The 9,046-nt window shown below is 42.9% G+C and overlaps 1 long non-coding RNA gene across 1 annotated transcript; it reads right to left on the bottom strand.

Annotated features, from left to right (window-relative positions):
- Positions 1 to 3,894: 3,894 nt before the first annotated feature.
- LOC140582869 (uncharacterized) lies at positions 3,895 to 5,129 on the bottom strand. The gene is made up of 3 exons (XR_011985663.1): positions 4,804 to 5,129; positions 4,430 to 4,629; positions 3,895 to 4,023 (listed from the first exon to the last, which is right to left on the bottom strand). It is a non-coding gene; the product is annotated as an uncharacterized lncRNA (long non-coding RNA).
- Between the last annotated feature and the right edge of the window lie 3,917 nt (positions 5,130 to 9,046).

Genomic DNA, 9,046 nt, shown 5'->3' on the forward strand with positions numbered 1-9,046 from the left:
GTGAATTATCTTCCTCACTAGATGGTGTTGTGTCTAGTACAGCTTTAAGCTGTTTCTTTCTTTTATAATAACGCTTTGAGCTTTCTCGCCAATGTCTTTTTTTCTTTTCATGTTGCTTCTTAGTCAGCTCTTCAGTTTTCTTTAATTTGCCAGTTTGTTTTCGTTTTTGATACCTGAAAGTGGAAAGAAAGCATGACATTAAATTAGCATGTCTCGCAACACGGGAAAAACAAAAAAAACAAAAACGTATGTACACATCATCATACAGTACAGACTTGATGCTGTGTGTGTGTGTGTGTGTGTGTGTGTGTGTGTGTGTATCCTATACTGGGCCTGAAGTTGTGGGGTGCTGCAGAGTTTAATTTTAGTCTTTGAAATTAACTGAAAAAGTAGGTAAACAATAAAAAAAATACAAACAGAAGCACAAATAATGTTTTATTTATTATTTTATTAAAATTATTACTATATTATTACTAAATTATAATAAAATTATTAACAATTTAAACTACTGAGGTTTGTCTTTAATTAATATTAATGACAGAGTGCAGCAAATATATTAGGTTGCTGTCACTTTAAGAGTCTCACAACCTGCAAGTGTGGCGGGAATTTCCCACAGTATGAACAGTACACTCAATCCAGCACCAAAGCCCTGTTATAGTAATGGCTAAATGGCTGTGTGTGTGTCTATCTATGTACTCTCATATACACTTCCTAACACTGTAGGGTGTTTTTTGCTAATTACACCTGTTGTAGCATCTCCAAACCTAACCTCTCTCTCTCCTTCCTTCTGTACTCCTCGAGCAGTTCTGGGTTACTGTATAATTTCTCCCTAAACTTTGCCAACCTGGCCTTTGCTAAAGCTTTTTTTTTCTCACTTGCTGACTGTCTACAGTGAAACAAATCATAAAGCAAAATATCAAGTTATTACATTTTAAATTAATGTTAAATTCATAAAAGTCATACACAATATGCTTAAATTCTCATTACCGAAACAGAAGTTCTCTTTACCGCAACTGGCCTTAAATGGTTGCAGTATATGAGAATGGTGTTGCGGAGGATGAGGTACCTCAGTATGTTTTGCTAACAATAGAGAAGCCATGGTGACTTTGCTAATTTTCACTCAGTGCATATAATTAGACTTTAATAAAGTACATTTTTGTAAAAAAATTGTAAGTCTAACAATTTTCGAAATGTAGAAAACTACCTGTTTCGGTAATGATAATCAAAATGTCGTGTAAACATTCTGACAAGAGAATATTTAATATTTAACTGGAGAGATATAAAGAGATGATCTTACCTGGTAGCCATCTTGAAGTAACTGATCCATGTGCTCTGTCACTCAAAATCAAACTTTATTTAAATACTGTATGTGCGCTTGAACGGTCCATAAAAAATGTTGCGGAGGATGAGAACATCAGGCATGGACATGTAATTTTCTTACTTTTTCTTCATTAATATTATACATGAATATTCAGTAAATTATTTTTCTGTCATCTAAAATAATCTAGTAGAACATCCATTTATTTTTTTTCTAAATATTTTAATGTTAATTTGTTTAAATTACAACATGACACGCATTCAAACAGAGCCGGACGCATTGCGGTAATGAGAATTTCAGCAGAAAATGCAGTAAAACAGCAAAATAATTAATTCTCATGTTGAAATCACACATTGTGCAAGGTAGAGAACATTATTGTCTTTATTCTGATGCTTTTGTATATTGTTAAATTACACATTTTATATTTAAAATCATTAGTGCCATGGTGTTTTAATGGTTTCGTGAGAATCACCCGGCAAAGCCACTGCTGAGCAGCAAACGTGTTTGAATCTACTGGACTCTCAAGATCCTCTTCCTCTGCAAGGTCATTTTAGGGTGTAAAAATGACTTTTGCAAGTTATGTTTAGGTTATAATTGAGCATTTTCTGCTGTGGTATAAAGTAAAGAATAGTGCCCTCGGAAATAAAAGGAATTTCATGCAGAACTACACACTCTTATGCTTATCTAATCTTATGCTGCAAACATACCATGGTGGTAAACAGTTGAAAATGAGTTATTTTATATTACTAATAAAATTATACAAATATTTCTTGTGAATAGAACAGGGGCCTCATGTATAAACGGTGCTTACGCACAAAAATGTTGCGCACGCCCGTTTCCACGCTCAGGTCGAGATGTATAAAAACTAAACTTAGCGTACCGCCACGCACATTCTCACGGCAACCCCAGACAAGGCGTACGCAAGTTTCTGCTCGATTTGGCAAAATGGAGGCACCTACTGGCAAAAGAGTGCTACTGCAGTTTCACTGTGTCAGACTCACAATCATGACGCGGACTTTATCAAATTGATAAAAAAAAAATCAGCTGCCGTACATTTGTAAACAACATACAATTAATGTTGGTGTATTTTATATAATATTTGGACTGTTTTTGTTTTGTATTATATGTCTGTGTAATTAATGTCGGTGTATTTTATATAATATTTGGACTGTTTTTGTTTTGTATTATATGTCTGTGTAAGAGCAGGCTGCAATATAGACTGTTGAAATAAGGAAAACACACACACACTGATACTGATACTGATGTCGGTGTATTTTAAATACAAATGTACGGCAGCTGATTTTTTTTTTATCAATTTGTAACAATAAAACGGTGCAGAAAATGACCGAACTATTACAACTACCATGGCAGCTCTTGCGTTATTGGAAGACATAGCTTATAATGATGATGATGACTGGCTTCTAAGTCGATTAAGATTTCCAAGAGCAATCCTTTTGGAGCTGTGTGCTAAACATTACAGTATTACAAAAGCAGACGATGAGGAATTACGCTACATAGGCTACCTGTTCCTTTACAAGTTCTGTCCACTCGCGGGTTCTTAGCCACATGTGCTTTTCAGCGAGAACTAGCGGACCGATCGGGTATTTCTCAGTCAATTCTGAGTCGCGCCATGCCGGCTGTATGGGACGGCATAATTCGCTTGTCACCCAGATATATAAAATTTCCTTACACTGTGGTTGAACAGGCAAATATTAAAGCGCAATTTGCAGCGATGTCCGGTTTTCCCAACGTAGTCGAAGCTATCGACTGCGCGCCCATTGCTATAACCTTCAGTGAACGAATTTGCTTATGTAAATGGAAAGCACTTTCACTCTATTAATGTACTCTATTAATGTATTGGGGGCACCTCTTGTACTGTTGTCTGTAAGAATAAACAAACAGAATAAACGAAAGTAACACCGCATCTGCGCCCTACGCGTTATTCTTAAACATGCAAGTAATTCAAACAAGTATGGTACGAGAAAAAATCACCCGCGATGACATCGGCATCCCCCTCACCCGATAAAAGTCTGTCCCCAATCATCGCAGCAACTAGTTGCTAAAAGGGTGTGAGACCGGGAATTCCGCTACCTCCGCCTGTGCTGTTAAGACTCTTAAGGTGATCGGCCGCTTGTTTTTCCCGCCGTCGATTTTAATGTCCTACCACTTCTTTTGGTCCGTACGCCATGTTTTAGTGTGAATTCTACGCACGTCGTTATACATGAGGCCCCAGGTTACTTTACAATCAAGCTATGACAAAAAGCCAGTTCTTCAAAGCTTGATTCAGTGTGTTTTCATTTTGCAATGTAAATTTCTTTAATTGTAAAATATTTAATGCAGGCCTGTTAATCTTATTTGTTTTATTAATATTTATTTTTCTCTGTTGTCACAAACACTGCAGGTGCATGGAAATTTAAGGATGTGTAAGATGCTAATCTGAACAGTTAACAATTAATGTTCGGATAACAAATTGTGGTTGTCGGTTAGGAAAATTAACCAAAATGAGCATCCCTAGTTTGATGACATGAATGCATGTAACACTTACCAGTTATTACATCTTTCATATGCAGTCCATGGAAAGCTGTTTTGCCATTGATGCCACGCCAGTTGAGCTGTTTGGCAAGGGTGTTGGTAAAACAGTGCTTCATAATTCGCCAAACACTATCTTTAATGTCAACTCCTCCAATGACACTGAAGGTAGTAATCTGAAAAAGTAAAATTGAAAAACTATGGATACCTAAACCAACACCTCACTCATAACCCAGTTCTAATAAAAGGTATTTTTTAACTTTTCCCTAAGTTGGAATTTAGGATGGTATTTTAGAATGGACATCAACACTACCCTTGAGTGCTTTTACTCCACCATTTTGTAAAAGAAAAAAGGAAAAATGTAGTACAATTTTCTATAGCTAAAGACAGGAAGTCAAATACATAGAATGGCATGAGGATGAACAGGTTATGAATTTTATATTTGGGTGACCTAGTAAATTGTTCAAAATACTGTGCATCCATCAGTGAGAATAGAATTACTGCTGTCCAACATACAACTTAAGTGGCTGGGAATACTAATAAATTAAACTATTATTTTATGTGGTAAGGCAATGTTATTACCATTTTGTTTTTGAGGTCTTCCTCTTCTCTGAGACGTTTTTCCAAAGCAAGGAGGGCAGTCACATCTTTGAGCGGCAGCACTTCTCCCTTGAGGGGATCCTGCCCCTGGGCAGGTTGGCATGTTTTTTGCAGATTCATCTGAATCACTTTAAGTTGTTCCAAAATCATTTCTTGATTTGTAAGAAGTTTGTGCAGTAGAGCTAAAAAAATGACATTGAACATACAGTATAAGAAAACTACTAATCAGCTGAACTGGGAAAAACTTTATTAAGGATGCTCCAGACTAAAAAAATAAATAAATATATATATATATATATATATATATATATATATATATATAGACAAAAAATGCACAAAGACCATAAATTACTTACAAGCCAGACCATTTGAAATAGTTGTTCCTGAGTGTCTCTGACTTTCATCTAGTTGATGAGGTTGAGGACTAGTCACAGACCATCTTGGTTCAGGACTTCTTGATTGTCTAGGCTCAGGACTTCTTACAGACTGCCTAGGCTCAGGACTTGTACGAGACTGTCTGAGATCCAGGCTTGTCCTTTGTTCTTGTGGTTCAGGCTGTTGAACTTTTCTCCTTACTGCAGACTGTATATCAAAGTTCGGCAATTTTATTTTTGGGGCTGAAGGCAATGTCCTTTTTTGTTTGACAGCAACTTCCTCCTCACTCTCACTTTCAAAGCGAATGTTTGGTCTTGTAATGGGAAACAGAAATCAAACCAAAATTGATTTCAATGAATTAAAAGTACTATTTTTTAGACCAGGGCTTCTCAAAGTCCGGACCCGGAAGGAATTTAATCCGGACCCGCTTGATTTCACGTGGTGCAACTCATGTTCATACGACCTGGTAGCACAGACGTAACGTGTCAACCAGGAATTGATGTGCTGTTTGACACATTTTCAGAAGGAAACTTTTCAGACGCAATAAGACGTGATGGGCAGAGGTGCGCTAATCAAACTCAACAAGATGCGCACACCCAAATGAAGAAATACTTCAGAATAAAGTCAAATCATGAAGAAAGCGGTACGTTTTAAATTCTGTTAGTGGTTGAGTTGAATGTTGTAGTTTATGTTAAGTTAAATGATAGATTAAAAATTTATTAATAAACATCACTGTTTGTGTGTTAATGTATATGTCACGGATCGACCTCGGGGATCCCCGACTGACGTCACGAAGATCACACCTCCGGGGATTCCTTGACTCTACCTTTCCCGTTTTTACGAGCTGTCAGCTCTACGCCGCTATACCGGGTTGTCCGGTTTCTCCGGTTCTCTTTGCATCTACCTACCACAAGCTGTTGCAGATCATTTCCAGATTAGGGAGACTATTTTAGTTATCGGTTCTTGCACCCTGATGCGAGATCTTCAAGATTTACTCCTGAGTTCGAGCGTTTTCCTGGTTTTGTCTCTCCGTGTTTTCTGATCGTTGTTTTGCCGTTTTGACCCCGAGTTTCTGCCCAGCCCCTTTGATGCCCGACGTGAATCGCCTGACCTCCGCCTGTACCCCGACTACGAGACCTGCCCAGCCCCCAAGACCGACTCCGTACATCGCCCGACCCCAGCCTGTTCCACGACTACGATCCAGCCTGCTCCTTCTGTTTATTCTGAGCGACACGTCCGCCAGTAAACCTTCTGGTCTTCAGACAGTTTTCGCTCATTTATTAAAGTCACTTGCACCTGATTCCGCGACAGCGTCCTCTTTGCCCCTACCTAAACCGTCACAGAAAGATCTCGCCAGAGGAAGATGGACCCAGCGGATCAGGTGAGCGTCCAGCAGCTGGCTGAGGCTCTGGCCAGACAAGGCACTCTTCTGAGTTATCAGCAGACGGACATCGGTGCTGTGGGGGACTCCTTGGATTCCCTCCATGCGGGCTTGACAGTGCTGGCAACGGAGGTACAGCGCATTCAGGAGACACGCCCCACCGCTCCGCCGATCGCTTCTAGCGAGCCGCGTATTCAGCCCCCTGGTCAATATAATGGGGAACCGGGCTCATGCAGAGCATTTTTGTCACAGTGCTCCCTCGCCTTCGAGTTGCAGCCTTCCGCGTTCCCTTCAGAGCGCTCTAAAGTGGCTTACATACAGTAATCATGGCTCTGACCGGCTCTGCGAGAGAGTGGGCAACTGCTGCCTGGGACGCTGGCGCTTCGTTTTGTAACTCTCACGGCCAGTTTCAGGAGGAAATGAAGCGCGTCTTCGACCATTCAAAGCATGGAAGAGAGGCAGCACGTGAAATTATGCAGCTTCGCCAGGGTCATCGCACGGTATCCGATTACACTATTCAGTTCCAGACCCTTGTGATGTCCTGCGGCTGGGATTCGCAAGCCTTATTCGACGCTTGTTATAACGGGCTGGCGGAGGAAATTAAAGACGAACTCACAACACGGGAACTTCCTGCATCCCTGTCTGCACTAACCGATGTAGCCCTAAGGGTGGATATGCGGATTCGTCAGCGTCGCAGAGAGCGACGTCGGCCGGAGGGGGTACCTCGCACCTCGTTCCCCAGCACTGGTAACCCCTTAGACGCCGGACCAGAGCCGATGCAGGTTGATTGGACCCGCCTTTCTCCAGCCGAACGACAACGGCGCCTCTCTGCCAGGGTTTGTTTGAACTGTGGACAGGCTGGTCATTTTATTGCCCAGTGCCCAGTAAAAGGGCACACCCACCAGTAGGGAAGAGGGTACTGGTGGGTGTGGTTCCGGTCGATTCCTCTTCTGTGCAACGGACGTTTCTCCCAGCAGTAGTTACATGGGGGTCCTCCCAGCAGTCACTGGCCGTCCTAATTGATTCCGGGGCAGATGAGAACTTCATCGATTCTACACTGGCTCGACAGTGGGGAATCCCCACCACCCGCGTCCAGGCAACACGGACAGCATACGCTCTGGATGGACGGAGAATGGCAACTATCTCCCAGGTTACTGTTCCGGTGAGTCTGTTGATAGGGGGAGCTCATGTTGAGATCCTTTCGTTTTATCTGATCAACTCACCCCAGGCACCCCTGGTGCTAGGGCATCCTTGGCTTGTCCGACATAACCCTCACATCGACTGGGAGAGGGGCACAATAATTGCCTGGAGTTCATTTTGTTTTTCCCAGTGTCTGCATGCTAGTCAACTACTAGAGGTCCCCACACAGGATGAGGAGTTCCCAGATTTGTCAGGTGTTCCGGCAGAGTACCACGACCTGAAGCAAGCTTTCAGTAAGTACCAGGCTGCTTCTCTTCAGCCGCATCAGCCTTATGATTGTGCGATAGATCTGCTACCTGGTACCTCCCCTCCCAGGGGCCGTCTATATTCTCTTTCGGGCCTCGAAAGAAGGGCTATGGAGGAGTACGTCAACGGAGCTTTAGCTACAGGCATTATCCGTCCTTCTTCTTCCCCTGCTGGGGCTGGTTTCTTTTTTGTTGATAAGAAGGACGGCTCTCTTCGTCCATGCATCGACTATAGGGGCCTCAATGAGATCACCATTAGGAATCGTTACCCCCTGCCTTTGCTATCCTCGGTCCTAGACCTTCTCCAGGGAACCAAGGTCTTTACGAAATTGGATCTCCGTAATGCCTACCACTTGGTGAGGATCCGGGAGGGAGACGAATGGAAGACAGCCTTCAACACCCCCACTGGTCACTACGAGTACCTCGTGATGCCTTTTGGGCTAACTAATGCTCCGGCTGTGTTCCAGGCCTTGATTAATGATGTCCTTTGGGATATGCTCAATAAGTATGTCTTCGTATACCTAGATGACATCTTGATATTCTCGCAGAGTGAGCAGGAGCACGTTCAGCATGTTCGGGCAGTCCTTCAGCGCCTGCTGTCCCATAGATTATTTCTCAAGGCTGAGAAATGCGAGTTCCATAGATGTACTATTTCTTTCCTGGGATTCATCCTTGCTGAAGGTTCCATCCGGATGGATCCAGAGAAGGTCAAAGCTGTGGCAGAGTGGCCACAGCCGAAATCACGGAAGGATTTACAACGTTTTCTGGGTTTTGCAAATTTTTACCGCTGTTTTATCCGTGGTTATAGCTCTGTAGCCGCACCTCTTACGGCTCTGACCTCTACTAAGGTCTTGTTTCAGTGGACTGATGTGGCCCAGAGAGCTTTTGCTGACCTTCGAGACCGTTTCACCTCTGCTCCAGTGCTACAGGTGCCCGACCCGTCACTGCAGTTCTTAGTGGAGATTAATGCCTCAGGAACCGGGGTTGGGGCAGTGCTATCCCAACGCTCCTTGTTGGACAACAAACAGCATCCCTGTGCTTTTTTTTCCCGGAAGCTCGCTCCTGCTGAGAGGAACTACAATATAGGGGACCGGGAGTTGCTTGCCATCAAGCTCGCATTGGAGGAATGGAGACAGTGGTTAGAGGGTACCTCTGACTCTTTTTTAATCCTGACTGACCATAAGAACCTGGAGTACCTGCGGTCCGCTCGACGGCTCAACGCTCGCCAAGCTAGGTGGTCCATGTTTTTTAACCGTTTCAACTATCTGATCACCTACAGGCCCGGCACCAAGAACGGCAAGCCAGATGCCCTGTCCTGTCAACACGAAGTAGGTGAGGTGGAGGAGAAGCCCAGTCTTGTTCTGCCAACCGCATGTTTTGTTGGAGCTGTCACGTGGG

The sequence above is a fragment of the Paramormyrops kingsleyae genome, chromosome 25, assembly GCF_048594095.1.
Source record: "Paramormyrops kingsleyae isolate MSU_618 chromosome 25, PKINGS_0.4, whole genome shotgun sequence".
Classification (NCBI taxonomy): Eukaryota; Metazoa; Chordata; class Actinopteri; order Osteoglossiformes; family Mormyridae; genus Paramormyrops; species Paramormyrops kingsleyae.